Below are 15,785 nucleotides of genomic sequence, written 5' to 3' on the forward strand. Positions count from 1 at the left end.
GAAAAGAAAGAGAAGATGAAATAAATGAGGGAGATATAATTGTCCCTTTCATTATAAGAATTCCACCTAATTTCTACTTCCCGGGAGTACAGAATAAGTAGTTTTTCCTCCTTATTTAAAAAAAGAATTAATTTGATTTCTATAATTGGAACACTTTCTGTCTGCTGATTACCAACTGGAGTCAGGATTCATGAATAAAAGTTTAGAATGACAATTCAAGAGACTCATGTAGTCAGATAATTAAGTTATCTGCAAAAGAGAAAAGCAAGTCTGGATGTGATGAGGAATAGACGGGGCTGCGGGCCTTTCTTGCCAACCCGGCCCTGGGGATGTAACGTGAGACCCGGGGTGATGGACAATCTCGAGATGCTCCACCGCTGACAAGAACGTTATCTCAGGTAGGAACACGGTGGGCATGGCAGGCGTGAGGGCTGAGGCCCGAGACGGTCAGGAACTACAGGTGGGCGGTGGACCGGCAGTGTCCTTCTCGGTGTGTCCCCACCTCTCCCCTACCTTGCTCTGAGTGGGTCCTTTCCAGCATGATACTGTTGTGTCAGGAAAGCTACAGAGCCAGCCAGAGGGAGAGAATCATCATCAGGCAGAGTGGACACCGGCTGGGGGTCCAGCCGTCAGCAGGGAAATGGCCTGTTGGCCGGTCCACCCCAAGTGGCCTCTCCACCCCCTTAGCCAATGCAAGAGTTAGGTGCAGCTGCCCCCTGAGAAGAACAGATGTGGCGGTCCCCACGGTTGAGCTGCTGGGAGGAATGCAGATCTAGAATCAACAACAAAAAAACAAGACACACACAGAGTTGGGAAACTAACCCTACCCAATCTCAAGGATTATTATTATAAAACTAAAGTAATCAAAACATGTATTGGACTAAAAGATAGAAGATAGATCAATTTATAAGCATAGAGAATCCCCAAATAAATACACCCCCATATATATATGGAAAACTGATTTTGGGGAAAGTTCAAAAGGCAATGCGGTGGAGAAAGGATAACCCTTCAGCAAATGATGCTGGAAAAATTGGATATGCAGGAAAAAGGAAACCCACCCCTACCTCACACCATCTGCAAAAATTGACTCCAATGAGTCACAGACAGTGTAAAAGTAAAAACTGTAGAATTCCTAGAAGAAAAATTAGAGAGCTAATTGTGACATTGACTAGACAAAGGTTTCTTAGAAATGACACCAAAAGGATGACCCATAAGAGAACAGATTGATAAACGGCACTTCCTCAAAATTAAAAACTTCTCAAAAGATACCGGTGAAGAGAAGGACAAACAAGGCACAGTCTGGGAGAGAATTTTGCAGAGCATGTATCTGATGAAAGACTTGTATCTTGAATATATAAAGAACTCCCAGACTCAACATTAAGAAAATAAGCAACACAATTTTAAAAAAGGGAAAAGATTTGAACACTTTACGAAAGAAGATATACAAGTGACAAATAAGCACCGGGAAAGAGGCTCAAGCGTTAGGGAAATGCCCGTTACAGCCGTGATGAGACACTACATCTGATGCTGTGTCTACCAGACTGGCTAAAATTAAAGCGACTGACCACGCTCAGTGAGGAGGAAGGGGCTGGAACTCATACACTGGGGGTGCGGGTGTAAACGGTACACTCTGGAAAACAGTTTGGTAGTTTTAAAAAGAGTTAATAAACATCTAGCTGCTCACTTTTAAGTATTTGCCCAAGGCAAAAGGACATATGCTTCTATGCAAAGACTTGTAAATGATTATTCATAGCAGCTTTACTCGTAATAGGTAAAAACTAGAAACAACCAGCAGGTACATCAACAACCTAATGGATAAATAAATTGTGGATTTCAAGCAATGGAATGTCCCCTCAGTGAGAAAAGGAACGTTAATGATACACACAACAGCACGGATGAAACTTGAAATAATTATGCAAGTAAAAGAAGCCCAACCAGCAAAGAGCAGATGCTGTGTGGTCCTACCATGCGGTGCTCTGTGAAGTGTGAGGTACTCAATCTTCTATGAAGTGATAGAACGCCCAGTGGTCCCCACCTCCTGGCTTTCACACTTCTGTGGAGTCTCACCTTGGCCCCTGTGGTGGGCTGTCACCTCCTCAGAAGGTTGCATAGACACTGGGCCTTCTGTCTTGGGCCCCCTCTCTCACTCACCACTTGCTCTGAGGGGCTTGAGCTGCCTGGACGTGAGTTGCAGGGCCAAGGAACTGATTCTCTGTCCCACAGCCAGTGAGGACCTGAGGCCTGGCCACAGCTACATGAAGGGGCTTGGAACTGAATTCTCTGTCCTCTGGCCATGAGATGACGGAGGTGCCAGCTGACACCTCGATCACACCTTCTGAGAGACCCTGAGCCCTTGGCCCTCAGCTAAACTGTGTCAGCATTCCTGGCATTCAGACACTGTGAGATTTTAAAAAATGCTCGTTGTTTTAAGCTGTTAAATTTTGGGATAGATTGTTACACAGCAGTAGATAACTGATACACTATGTGAAGTATAAGTATAGGTATAAAGAATGTTATGTTTCTCATCTTGAACAGGGGAAGACATAAAAGACAATGCTACTGATAAGCTGTAAACATTTCATAGGAAAAGCAAACAGATGCTAGGTCCTAACAATTTGTGGGTAGTAGTAACAAAAATAAAAATAGAATAAATCACTTTCAAACCAGTAGAATTAATGTCTATATCCAAGACAAAACAGAAGAAGAGAAAGAAAATTTAAAAGAAAGCTTTATAAATGGAAAACGTACAATAAGATGAAATAAGTTGCTTAATATCACAGTATTTGACATAAATGTAAACGGTTTAAACTCACTGATCAAAAGAAAAAAGGCTCTCAAATTTTGAAACCGACAGATGAGACCCAGAACTATGTAATTAGCAAGATTGCATTTAAAAGGGTCAGAAAGGCTGGAAATGTAGCAAAAAGAGATGATCTATACCACAGAAAGGTAAAAGTAAAGGGAGCCAGCGTAGCAGTTTTAAATTTGCATAAGTTATAACTTAAAGGAAATTGTGAAAAAGAGCAAAGATCGAAGTACTCGTAAAAGTCACTTTGCTTTCCTTGGGCCAGAGTTAGGGAAGGGGCAGAGAGGGATGGAAGGCAGGCCTGGGAGCCTCTGGCTCGTGGGGAGGAGAGGGATAGAGGAGAGACGGTTCCCTTAAAAGAACACCAGCGGGGCGTGGCGGGGGAGGGGGGCATCAGGGAAAACAGATACATTCACAAAGGTTATTTTTTAGCGCACACCTCTCAGAAGCTGATGGGACAAGCACGCGAGAAATAAGCAAACGTAGCTACATCCAGTAATGGTGGACCAGGTTATCCAAGCCAAAACTTACGCTGGGAACAATAGAAACTCCACACACACACACACTGCACACAGACACACACAGGACTGTGCACACACGCGCGTACACACATGCACACACCACGTGTGCACACCCACCCATGTACACACGCACACACAGATGCACACACGTGCATATACACAGGCAGACACACATCTGGAAATGACTAGAAAGTTGACAAGTACGGACGTCCTGGGCCAGGGCCCCGGGTCACCAGAGATGGGCAGGTAACTCCAGAGTCTCGGGTTGCTTGGACTCCCGGGGAATTTGCTGATTCTCCAGAGCAGCTAGGAGGCCGCAGGGCTGTGTGTGCGCGTGTGCGTAGAGATGGCAGCTCTGTAGGGCTGGGGGACAGGCCTGCCAGGGGACCCAGTGAATCGCCTCGTGTTCTGGTCCTGAAAATCTGCACCTTGGGAGAGCAATGAGTAGATGACTAACCTCTTTCAAGCTCAGTTTTCTGTATTGTGTGACCTAAGGTTTGAAGGTTCTTTCTTTGGCATATGATAGCTGTTATTTCATTGGTTGGAAAGACTAGTCTTGCCCCCATCGAATTATGTTGGAAATTTTGTATACTTGGCCATGTTTGCAGGCTGACTTCTGTGCCCAAACCAAACTGTACTGTAGCCTATGGTAAGTCTCAGAGTCAGGTGGCTTCAGTCCTCTATGCTAGTTATTTTTTGCAATTGTTTTCACTGTTCTAAGTCCTTTGCTGTCCTGTATACACTTTAGAATCAACATGTCAAATGCGAAGTAAAAGCTTATAGGGATTTTTATTGGAATGCCACGAAATCTATTGATCGATTTGGGGAGAATGAACATCGAAACCATTTTGAGTCTTCTGATACACAAACATGGTGTATTTCGTCATTTATTTAGGCTTCGGTGTAAATTCCTTAAGATGTTCTACAAAGACAATCACATCCTCTCCAAATAAAGACAATTTTTCCTATTCCTTTTCACATGGTTTGCCTTTTCTGCAAACACCCGATGAATGAAAGTGGCAACGTTCTTAATCACAGGGGAAAGATTTTTATCTTTTACTGTTGAGATTGGTGTTAGCTGTTGAGATAGTTAATGGTATCAAATTAGTGCTTTAACTCAAATTAGTGCTTTAACTTCATCCCACAAAAATTTTGTTATGTTGTATTTTCATTTTCATTCAGTTCAAACTATTTTCTCATTCCTCCTGTTAATTCTTTTTGACACACATATTATTTGGAAGTATGTCGTTTAATTTCAAGATATTTCAGGATGTTCCCAAATATTTCTGCCAATATTTTATGTTGAATTCTGTTGTAGTCAGAAGAAATACTTTGCTCTATTACAATCCTATTAAATGTTTTGAGGCTTCTTTTATGGCCCAGAACATGGGCTATTTGGTAAATACTCCACGTTCACTTGAAAAGAACGTCGTTTTGCTCCTGTTGGGTGTGTCTTCCTGTAACCGTTAGGCCAAGATGGTTGGTAGGGCTTTTTCAGTCTCCTCTTTCCAAATACATGACATTGAGGGTTAGGATTTCCACATATGAATTTGGGGGGATGTGAACGTTCGGTCCACTGTGAGCTTCAATTGAAAGGCAGAAATATGTGAGCGGATTAAAAAATAAGATCGCATCCAACAGAATCCTGCTCACAAGTGACACACGTACACATAAGGAGGCGGGAAGGTTGCAAGTAAAATGATGGAAAAGCATATAATTTGCGAACACCAGCCCCACAGTTCCCGGACTATGCATTGAGGTATCGTGTATGTATGCCAGAGAGAGCTCAGAGGAATGACATGGGATATTTTACATTTTGGAGGAACACAGCAAAATCTGTCGGGCCCTGCACAAATTACTAGCTCAAGGTGCTCCCCGGTTCCAGCGTCAGATCTCTATGTTATTTACGATGATGTCGTATCTTTGTGAGGCTGATCTTTCAGCAGTTGCTGGGATAAAAAGCAAGTACTGTGTAGAGATCCTTGTGGTCCTGGAAGTGAAGGGGGTGATGTTCTTTCTGATTCCAGGTGCTGAGAGGCTGTGTGGTGCCTGGCAGGTGCCAAGTTCTTAAGACAGAAGTGTTTATCAAGTCTTTGGGGCCTATTTAATAAATGGAACAACTTAGTCTTATTTTGTCTTAACATTTTTTATCTTGACACAATGACTGAGATGCTGAGGAAATTTGGGAACCTAAACAAATAAACAAAAAAGGGGTGAACTTATATTAATATCAAAATAGAAATCAAATTTAAAAGTTTTACTAGAGATACACAGGTTGCTTCATGATAGTAAAAAGTTCAAGTCACCTGGAAGATATAAAAATTCTAAGAGAGCCTCTGTTGTAGGAAGCACAGACTGACAAATTGACATGGAGAAAGTCAAAATTACAACCATATGGGGAATTTGAAAAATCCCTCTCTCATTATCTGATAAAACACCTTATTAAATTATTAAAAATACTCATTTAAGCTGTGAGACCAATAAGGGTTAAAACATTCCTACAATTAGCAAACTGGACTCATGGATATATTTTTAAAACTACACCCAGGGGACTTCCCTGGCGGTCCAGTGGTTAGGGCTCCGTGCTTCCATTGCAGAGGGCACGGGTTCGATCCCTGGCCGGGGAACTAAGTAAGATCTTGTATACCGCATGGCGCAGCCAAAAAAATAATAATAATGAAATAAAATAAGAGCTACACCCAATGACTGCAGAGTACATATTATTTTCAAACACATGAAAAGCATTTATAAAAATTAACCATATTCTGGCCGTAAAACAAGGATGTCTCAACATATTTCAATGAATTAAAATCATACAGGGTGTATATTTTGACCATAATTTACTTAAACCAAAACCCAATAGTAATAGATAACTAGAAAAAACCCTACACATTCATTTGAAAATTAAGGAATAAACTTCCAAATAATTATGGGTCAAAGGAAATGTCATGATGGAAATTAGAAAATATTTTGAATTGGATGATAAAAATGCAATATATCAACACCCGTAGGATTCAGTTAAAGCTTTGCTTAGAGAAAATGTACAGTTTTTCGTGCATTTTTCAGAGGAAAAAATGGCTTAAAATGTGTAAGTTAACTTACCTATCTTAAGCAACTGGGAGATGACAGCAAGTTAAACTTAACGAAAGTAGAATGATGGAAAAGACAACACAAATTAATGAACTTGGAGATGAACAGAGGAAATCAAAGAAGTCAAAAGTTAGATCTTTGCAAAGATGTGAACATCAGTCAACCTCTGGCACGTTTCATCAGAGAAAACGAGAGAGAGAAAAATTAACGGTGCCGAAAGTGAAGACTCCGTGTCTCCAGATCCTTTAGACTTTAACAAAACAATAACTGTATTTTAAAGAACAGTATTTATTTATGTTAATAAATTTCTAAAAGTAGATGAAGTCGAAAAATTGTTAGAAAAGCAAACATCAAAAATTGGCTCATAAAGTATAAAAATATGACTAGTTCCATAAGTATTCAAGAAATGAAAGAAGTTTAAAAACCTGTCTCTGAAAATTTGGAGATGATGAGTTGTGTTGGTAAATCGTACCAGATACTTAAAGAGGAAGCAGTGTCACTGTTACGCATACTCTTCTAGAGAATAGAAAAGCTGGGGACGTCCCACTTTCCAGCCGTGTGACCTTAAACACTTCACTTCACGTACTGTGTCTCCATGATGGTGATGGCCCGCTCAGGTCGTTGTGAGCAGTGAAGCACTTGGTATTTCTGAAGAGTGTCTGAGACACGTCCTGGCGCAGGGTAAGCCGCTGCCGATGTCGTTACATAAACCAACTTGTTGGATAACAGGAAGATCAACTATAACTAGTCTGCATTAACTTGTCTAGTGGCTGTGCCCAGCGCCCTGAGTTCAATACGGAGCTGACGTCCCCCCGAGAGCCACCTGGGCGAGGAGCTATAGGGCGAGCTGAGATGGGGACCTTTGTCCTAGCTCAGCGTGGGGTTCCCCGAGCCCCTCCCACTTAAAGCAGGAATTTGAACTCCCTGGAAACACAAGAAGGCAAGCCTCTGAAAAAGCGTTCTTGGGGGAGAAAATGTTCCTCATCCAAAGCTGCGTTCATCCGTACCCTCACCCGGTGTGGCCCTGCGAGGCTCTTGTCCCCACACCCGTTCTCCTCTCTTCCCTGGAGGGCGAAACCGATGACAGGGTCGCGGTGGGCCCCTTGCCGACCGGGTGGTTCTGGTCGGATGTAGCCAGTGGACGGACTGGGGGAGACCGGAGGGCAAGAGGGGAGGAAGGGTGTCCGAGCATCCCGTGGGCTCCTGCGATCCCGGGGCGCTGTTGCCGAGGGCCGGGCCCTCCTGCACCCGTGGTCTCTGCTGGGCGAAGGCTCCTCCCGCGGCTCTGTCCCCCGCACCCCGGGCCCCCGCCGTCGCTGGCGCTCGACCTCCTCCTCTCAGGCGGGTCCCCTCGACGACCCCCGCCATACCCCTATGCATCGTTCCCTCCTACATTTACTAACACCCCCGCCTGGGAGGGATCCTCACGGAGGCCCTCAGCCCCGTGGTGGTCCCGTTCTTCTGGGGGCGAAGGGCTCCTTCCAGCTTTAGCTCTCTGCCGTTCAGCATCGCTTTGCTTTGGCCTCTGAAGGTTCGTTTCATTTCTTGTTAGTTCAGCTCTGCATTTAAAAAGACGCTTGCTCTATTTTATCCAGAATTTCTAAATGTCTTGTCCCGAAAAGTTTCATCAGGACGTCTAGTCTGCCATGCTGTCTAAAGGCAGATGTAGCCCAGGGATTTCCAATATTATTCTATTGGGGGGGGGGCACTGCTCTTCAAACAAAACCTTATATAGATTCTTGCTGTGTACGATAAGAGTCTTAATATAGAAACACAATAATGAAAAGCGCTCTGCCTCTATTGCCTGACTTGTTTGTCTCTACCCATTTCCCTAATGAGGAACTCACACCCCTGGAACTCCGTACAGCTCAGTTTGCTGCCCCCTTTGCTAGCTCAGTCCCGACTTTAGTAATACGTGTAAGGAGTCACTTGCTTTAAAATGCTCTGTTGGTTGATGGTAGATTTAGAAAGAACCAGGTCTCCTTGTGGCTAAATTAAAGCATTTCGCATTACATTTCATACTGACATAAACATGACACAGTAAAGATAGCAAATAAGAGCAATTTACAGGTAAGCGTTGAATTGCAATTGTTGGCCTGAATGTTAGAACCTATGGATCATAAAGACTTCACTTTCAAACATACGCCTGGGACCTGAAATTAATTCAAGGGTCAGCTTCAAGCTGGGGCTTGAGATCCCCACGTTTTTCCTACATCGAGTAAAAAAAGTCTTTTCCTGTTATATATCTTCAGCCTTAGGCACTGGCTTACGATCTGGTAGAGTGATAGGCTATAGAGCATGGCCGTTATGCTTTAGGAAGAAGCTTCTAGTGCCCGAATTGATCTTCTGTTTCCTTACAAACTGTGTATCCCAGAGATATAGACGACAGGCTTGAATGAAAACAGGTCAACAGTACTTAAGGTAAGTAATACTGTAATCAATTTTAAGATAATTTCTGATGGCTAGTACATAATGGTAATATACTACTTTTAAAATTTCCTTCTAAAGTGGTGTAGACATTTAAAAACCCTATTGTATAAATTGCTTTTGAAAGACACAATTACCCATCTATCCTCCCTCAATGGATGTGTTTATTGAAGCGGAGGCCGTAGTGGAGTTTTTATATTTACCGTGATTACTGTCGCTGTCTAGGTGCCTTGTGAATTCACGTATCCTGGGGACGTAGGGGTGATCTACATACTTTTCATGGCTCTAGTGCTACGGAAGTCGACTGCTTTTGTGACTGACGGTTTTGAAATTGGCAATATATTCTTAATGCCCAGTGAATGTCTTATTTAAACTCACACTAATTTTTCATAAGTCCATATTGTAATATCCCAAGGGCAGGAAAAGAAACAAAACTTAAAAAAAAAAAAAAAAAGTGGGTGAACAATGAGACACAGTTACACACACCACGTGACTCGTGACCTGCTCGTTCTAATCACTTGTGGCTTGGGCAGCATGTGGGTGCGGAGGGGAGGAGGAGGTGATGTCTGTTTCATGGGGTGATGGACTAGGAGACCGTCCGTTCTGACACCTTACGTTTTCCAGCACCGAGTCCCACGTAGAGCGCAACTTCCGCCAGTACGCCATCTCCACAGACTCGCAGGGTGGTGGAGCCAGGAGAGGCCTCCAAGGACACGTGGTCCAGGCGTGACAAACAAGTTTCGTCTGGGTGTCACCGAGTCACCGATTGGACGGTTAAGATAAGCCAGAGCGATGGCTCGGTGGTAGTGTCTGCCGCCGCCCGGGGCCGGGGGTGGGGCCCGAAACAGAGGCTTCTTAGTCCAACCCCTTGTTTCCTAGACGGGCCGTGGACGCCAGGGAGGCTGCTCGCTCAAGGTCACCGCCCTGTCGTTACGGCAGTTCCAAAACTCAGTCTCCCGATTCTTAATTCGGGCTCGTTCTGACACACCACGATGCTTCCTTCATCTGGAGGGTCAGATACCTTCAATTAAATGTGATTTTTAAGTTGTACGTATTTTGATGGCAGGTGAATCCATGCACTCGTTTTCAACCCTTCTATCGCTTCACTTTGTGGAAACCAAGTGTTCTGTCTCTATCCAGTGCCATCCCAGTGCAGATCTTCTGTATATTAAAAAAAAGTAACTGTTTTTGTGAATTCAGCATTTAATTTGTTGGGCACATGACCCGCCCTCAATCAAACTGAACATCCTAAAATCTCTGAAAAAAACTGACTTCCCGATCCTTCTTCAAGTAAGTGAAAATATCAACTAAAGGGTACATATAAAATGTTGATAATTTTTTCCTGGATATTAAAATGGAGTTGTCCTTTACCTACAACATTCATAGCCATTATTTTTCTGAAGAATCATCTCTAAAGAATCCAAAGTGTGCCTCCCACCCAGAGAGACTCAGGGGTCCTTGTTCACAAGGAGACGCAGCCTGGAGGGCTCCTTGCAGCTTCGTTCATTATGGCAAAAGCTGGAACCCGCATAAAGGTCCTTTACCAAGAGTGTAGACAAAAAAACCTCAGGGCTTACTCATGTAACTGAAGGTGACATAACAGTTAAAATCATTGAACTGGAAATGCACTTATGAATGTAAATAAATGTAAGTACAAACACTATTTTACTGAATTGAAAACTTTTACCTCTAGCCTGGTGACATTTATATGAAGTTAAAAACCCACGCAACCATCTTCTGTCACATTTATGGGTGCTCATGGGGTGCTCACCGTGCGTTTCTTTATCTTTTTGTCTGTCTGAAATGTGAATCTAAGAATGATACTTACTACAATGAAAACTAAACCCGGTTTAGTTCAACCAAAAAATAAAAAAGACTTCACTGGTGATGGCGAAAACATACTCTCAAATACCAGATAAGACTTTTACTGGATTTTGACGTACCCAACTTGTCCTTTCTCATCAGAGTGCAAGTATATTGTATGATGCATGTCAAAAGTCCAAGAGTTTTACACTAAAGGTAATGAACTGGCTTTGCTCATCTTAAGGCAAAAGCAGCTGTTTCTGTATTTGCTTTGCATGTGGTAGAATCTGCGGAGGCACCTGTGTTGGTGAGGAGGCTGGATTCGTGGCACCGGGTAGGTCAGCGTCGAGGGCAGGAGGGGTTGTCCCGGGGGCTATTCCACCCGAGATGGCCACCGAGAGCCCAGCTGTGCACAGAACTAACTTCCAGGGCTGCCTCCTTCGAGACCCAAGTATTAGCACCCCCAGGTCACCAGGGATGCCGTCCACATCTTGTCCCCGGATCTGATGACTTGCACAACACCCTGCATCTCATCCAGTCTTTTTTCACTCTCGGGGTACTTTCTTCGAGGCTGATGGGCTGGCTGATCTCCATCTCCCCCGCACCAACCTCTCCCACTAACGCCCACCCCCGATGGTCCAACTTAGATTCCCGTCGACAACGCAGACTCAGCATTTCCAGAGGGAATTGATTTTTCCCTCCACTCAGGTCTACACGGCATCCTGACCTCTCTTTGCATGTGTCTCTCCAGTTCCCAGAGATCCCAAAGCTCGGGGTCGTCTGGTCTTCAGGACTCCTCTGCTGCTGCACCGCCCGGTGTGCAGCCAGTGAGGGCCCTGGTGAAGCCTGATGCCCAGACCCTCACTCTGTGCCGTGAACACTCTTACTACTCCAGGCCCGTGAACAGCTTCTGGCTGCTGTGCCACGTGTGTTTCCTCCCACGTCCTCCGCTTGCACGCCAGTGACGGGGGAGCCCCTTCAACTCCACTTCCATCCTGTGCCTCCAACCAGTGGATTCTGCACCAGCCAAAGACCAGCCTTCTCAGTCATCCTTCATCCAAACCCGTCTTGTTAGCCGTTTTCCACCCTTCTTCCAACAGGAATCCTGTATCTCTACCAATTTCGCTACTCTTGTTTCTTAGACGTCAATACCAATAGTTGGGTACTTATGATAAACTGCGAGGTATTGCCTTGAAATTTGCATAGCTGTTCTCTCCCCTTGCGTCATGAGTTTCTAAAATGTGTGCATTATTTCTCTTTATTTTTTGTTTCCTGAATAGCCACTTGCTATACGTCTTTCGGGCACTCAAAAAGAAATGAGTAAGTTAAAATAAAATCTTGTGCATCTGAAAAAAATTTTCATTTCAATAACTGTAAATAATCCAATCAAAAAACCCTGTCAGTTTTCCTTTCAGGATTTGTTTTCTTTTATTGCAACAATGCTTGATAATATTGGGTTGGGGGTAGGAAATTGAGCCCACATTCTGGTTATGCTTGAGAAGTATTCCTAGAAATGAATAGGTTATTTAAGTTATGAAAAACAGATGTGATTTTGACTGTGTTAAACCAGAACTATTGAAAATGAAATACTCATCAAGTTGGTTACTTTTCATGCTTTACCTATTATGGAAACCAACCCTTTAACAAGTGAATTCAAGGACTCTCTAGATGTGTATGCACGTGTGTGTGTGTGTGTGTGTGTGTCTGTGCACGTGTGGTGTGCGTGTATGTGATCTATGTGCGTGTCTGTCTGTCTGTGTGTGCGTGTGTGTGTATAATCTTGTACGTTCATTGGTAATTGCCATATGACCCCAACAGGATGGATTAGTTGACGATAATCATAAAGAAATTCTTGTGACCAACAAAGCTACAGGGTCTGAAACTAAAAACATCATGGGACCAGCATTAGTCTGAATTTGGTCTCTGCAGTATCTATGATAGGTTTTATAATAACTGTGACGATTAAGAACTTCAATTTCGTATCAAGACAGGGTAACCTAAGAGCAGATCATCATCTGAATGTTTTCTAATACATAGATTAATTACATTTTTAATTCAAGTTCTCATAATGGAGATGCCGATGATCTCTCCATGAATGAGGGTGGATTACGTGATGCCCCCAGATTTGGTTAGTGTTTCCAACATGCAACCCGCGACCAGATCAAACGAACGTGGGGACAGTCACGTGACCTGGTGTTTGTGTGTCCATCTGCATATTTTTCCGTTGAGGGTGCATGTGACTTGCAGGATAACAAAGGGTCTTAGAGAATCTGTAATTTCATATTGTAACTAGTTAGCCCTATTTGTTTGCTTTGAATCACTCATTTCAATAAGGTGAAAACTTGCGTTAATCCCCTATTCATCAGTTGCCTGGATGCGTGCGAAATAGATCATGTGGACAAAACAAAGCCCTGCCAGACGCAATCTGCCATTGTCCCGTAAGCTGCTTCGAGGGGACTCTTCACAGGTACCAAGAAGCCACTCCAGCCACTTCACATATTTTTGAAGATCCTCTCCTTTTTTTTCCCGCATAGCACATGACTCAGCACAGAAGAAAAGCCCAAAGCAGGCATCAGATGAAGGAAAAGCTGAAGGAGGCCGACCTCGTTTTCCACACACAGAGAGACAATTGGCTCTGCAGTAGTTTTGGAGAGCTGAATTCAGTGAATAAATTGTGACATGGGAAAAACTGAAAAGGACAACAGTTTCCTGGCCCGCACAGAATCATTACCTTGGGTTGGCATTTTTCTTGAAGACCAATTGATAAAACAGGACAAAAATGTTTTTCCCCATTAATTGCTTTCAAACATTGTCCAGTTAAACACCCAATTAAAAGGTAGAAGTGTGGTGCTCTGTTTGCTTCTAATGACCGTGCAAGAGAGGCCGGGGGCGGATGGAGAGAAGGGACGGCAGAGGGGGAGAAAAGAAATAATGGAAGAGTCTAGCATTTTCTTTTATGGGTTGTAGAATAAAAAGATCAGTGGAGAAGGTTTATCACGTCTTTAGCCTGCAACAGCCTCCTGAAAGACCAGGACCTCTGAAACACAACACAAGCCACATAACTTCTGAAATGGAGTCATTCTTCGGGACTCCGTTGGAACTGACATGTCTAAACACATTTGCACATCCAACCAAATATCTGGATTGATTTGTGCACAAGAAAATACACGGTCAGCTCAAAGCACCTTAAATCTGCCACGTACAGAGTAATCTCAAATTGTGACCTTCTAAACATTGTTTAAATCACAAATATGAAGCATAGTAAAGTAAGCAGAGCTGGTTGTGTTTTGACCGCATCAGGGCTTCTAACCCGGGCAGAGACCAAGTGGGTTCATGTTCCAGTTGGAGCTGCTTGGGGTGAGTTTGGTTGGGGCTGGGGTGTGGAGGAGGGGGAGGGGTGCAGGGGGAGGAGAGAGAAGGAATCTAAGACCTATCAGTGCATCGTGGTTACAGACTCTGTCTTTTCCTCTCTCGCCCATCCCTCACTTTCTCGCATGTTTTTCCCTCCCAAGTCCTATTCCTATACCCATCTTTTAGCCCATGGGATTTGGTGAATGAAGACAGTAAAAAACGCTCCTAGCTTTGTATGGCCTCAAACAAATTGGGGTTGGGAGGGGCATGAGGTGACTTGAGGGATACACTGAGTCTCTGTTTCTATGGATTCTCTTGGGTGAGCTTTCAGAAATTTGATCAGGACAGAAAAGATATTAAGGGCAACTCCTTAAAGTTATCATTTGAAGCAAGCGCACACCACCTGGTGAGGCAGGCTGGGCGGCTGGATGGGACGGCCAGGTGAGCCCGGGCCCAGTTAGGTCTCCTCGGACGTGGCCGGCCCACGGGGACGCAGTGCTGCTGGTAGATTTTGTGCCACGATGTAGCCAGCAAGTTACAATTCTAGTAACAACAACGAACGTGTCTGGAGCACTTACTGTGTGCCCGTGCTGTTGCAACCATTTTTCATTTATGAGCTCATCGGTCCTTGCAGAAACCTCTGAGGCAAAGCACTAGTATCATCCCGCCGTCTGGGGAGCCCAGCGTCTAAACCAGCGCGCGCTCGGGTACACTTGGCCAAAACGCGCTGGGCTGGGACGTGAGTCGGTTTGCGTCACCTTGGCGTGGGAACCTTCATTCGGAACCGAGAGTTTGCCTGGGGTGGCCCCGCCCTCTCGGCAATTTACTCCGAGAGGCCCTGGCGGATGACACTGCCCTTGAAGGTGATGTGGGCGCAGAGAAACGTGGCGAGGCAGCGCCAGTTCGGGATCTTCCCGTGTTACACGTACAGGACAGGAAGGAGGTTGGCGGCAATGACCCCACTTGACAGACAGAACCCCCTTTTTCCTCATAGAAAGTCCGATGCCTCCAAGGGGTTACAAAAAGCCAAGTGAGGCTGACTGTACTTTCTGCCAGGATTCCTCTTCATTCAAGATACCATAAAAGTAGTTGGAATTGAGCGACAGCAGCATCTACAGAACGGGATTCATAGCAACACTGGATTTGATTGTATCTGCAGGGTTTCTGAGGAGATGAGCAAACCCGGTGAATCAGGGCTCTGTGGCGAGAGTTGTAAGTCAAATCTAATCCACACACAGATGGTACAACTTTCCACTTACTACTTAGATCATTCAGACAAACGCAGGCTTCAGAAATACACTGAATTATGGTGACGAGGATAAACCCAGGCCTGACCTTGGGAAGGGGTGTGGCCAGGGGGAGGGACCAGCCCCTGACACCGGTCCAGCTGCTGTCAGTGTAACCTCTGGCCTTCCGGGAGCTTTCCTCCCAAGAGTGCTTGTGAGGTGCCACCCTGGCCTTTGAAAAAATGTAATGGCCAAACGAACAATCAGACAAAATTCTGCTTAGAAAACTGGATGTCCTTACAACTTCTGTGCCAAGTTGGTGGGGCGGGGGGGATAGAAAAAATATCCACCTACTAAAATAAAAAAACGAGCAAGAGAGACCAGGACTAAGAATTCCATCTGGCCACTTCTCTCGTTTTGCATCTGAGGTGGTGGGGTCCAAACAATTTAAGGTAAAAAAAAAGGTAGGAAATGGAATAAATAGTTTCTGGCCTCAAGTATCATTCACGCGTTTCTTGCAAGGGGAATGTAGTTAAATTTGCAGTCACCTTATTTTCATTA

The sequence above is a fragment of the Kogia breviceps genome, chromosome 9 (genome assembly GCF_026419965.1).
Source record: "Kogia breviceps isolate mKogBre1 chromosome 9, mKogBre1 haplotype 1, whole genome shotgun sequence".
NCBI classification, from domain to species: domain Eukaryota; kingdom Metazoa; phylum Chordata; class Mammalia; order Artiodactyla; family Physeteridae; genus Kogia; species Kogia breviceps.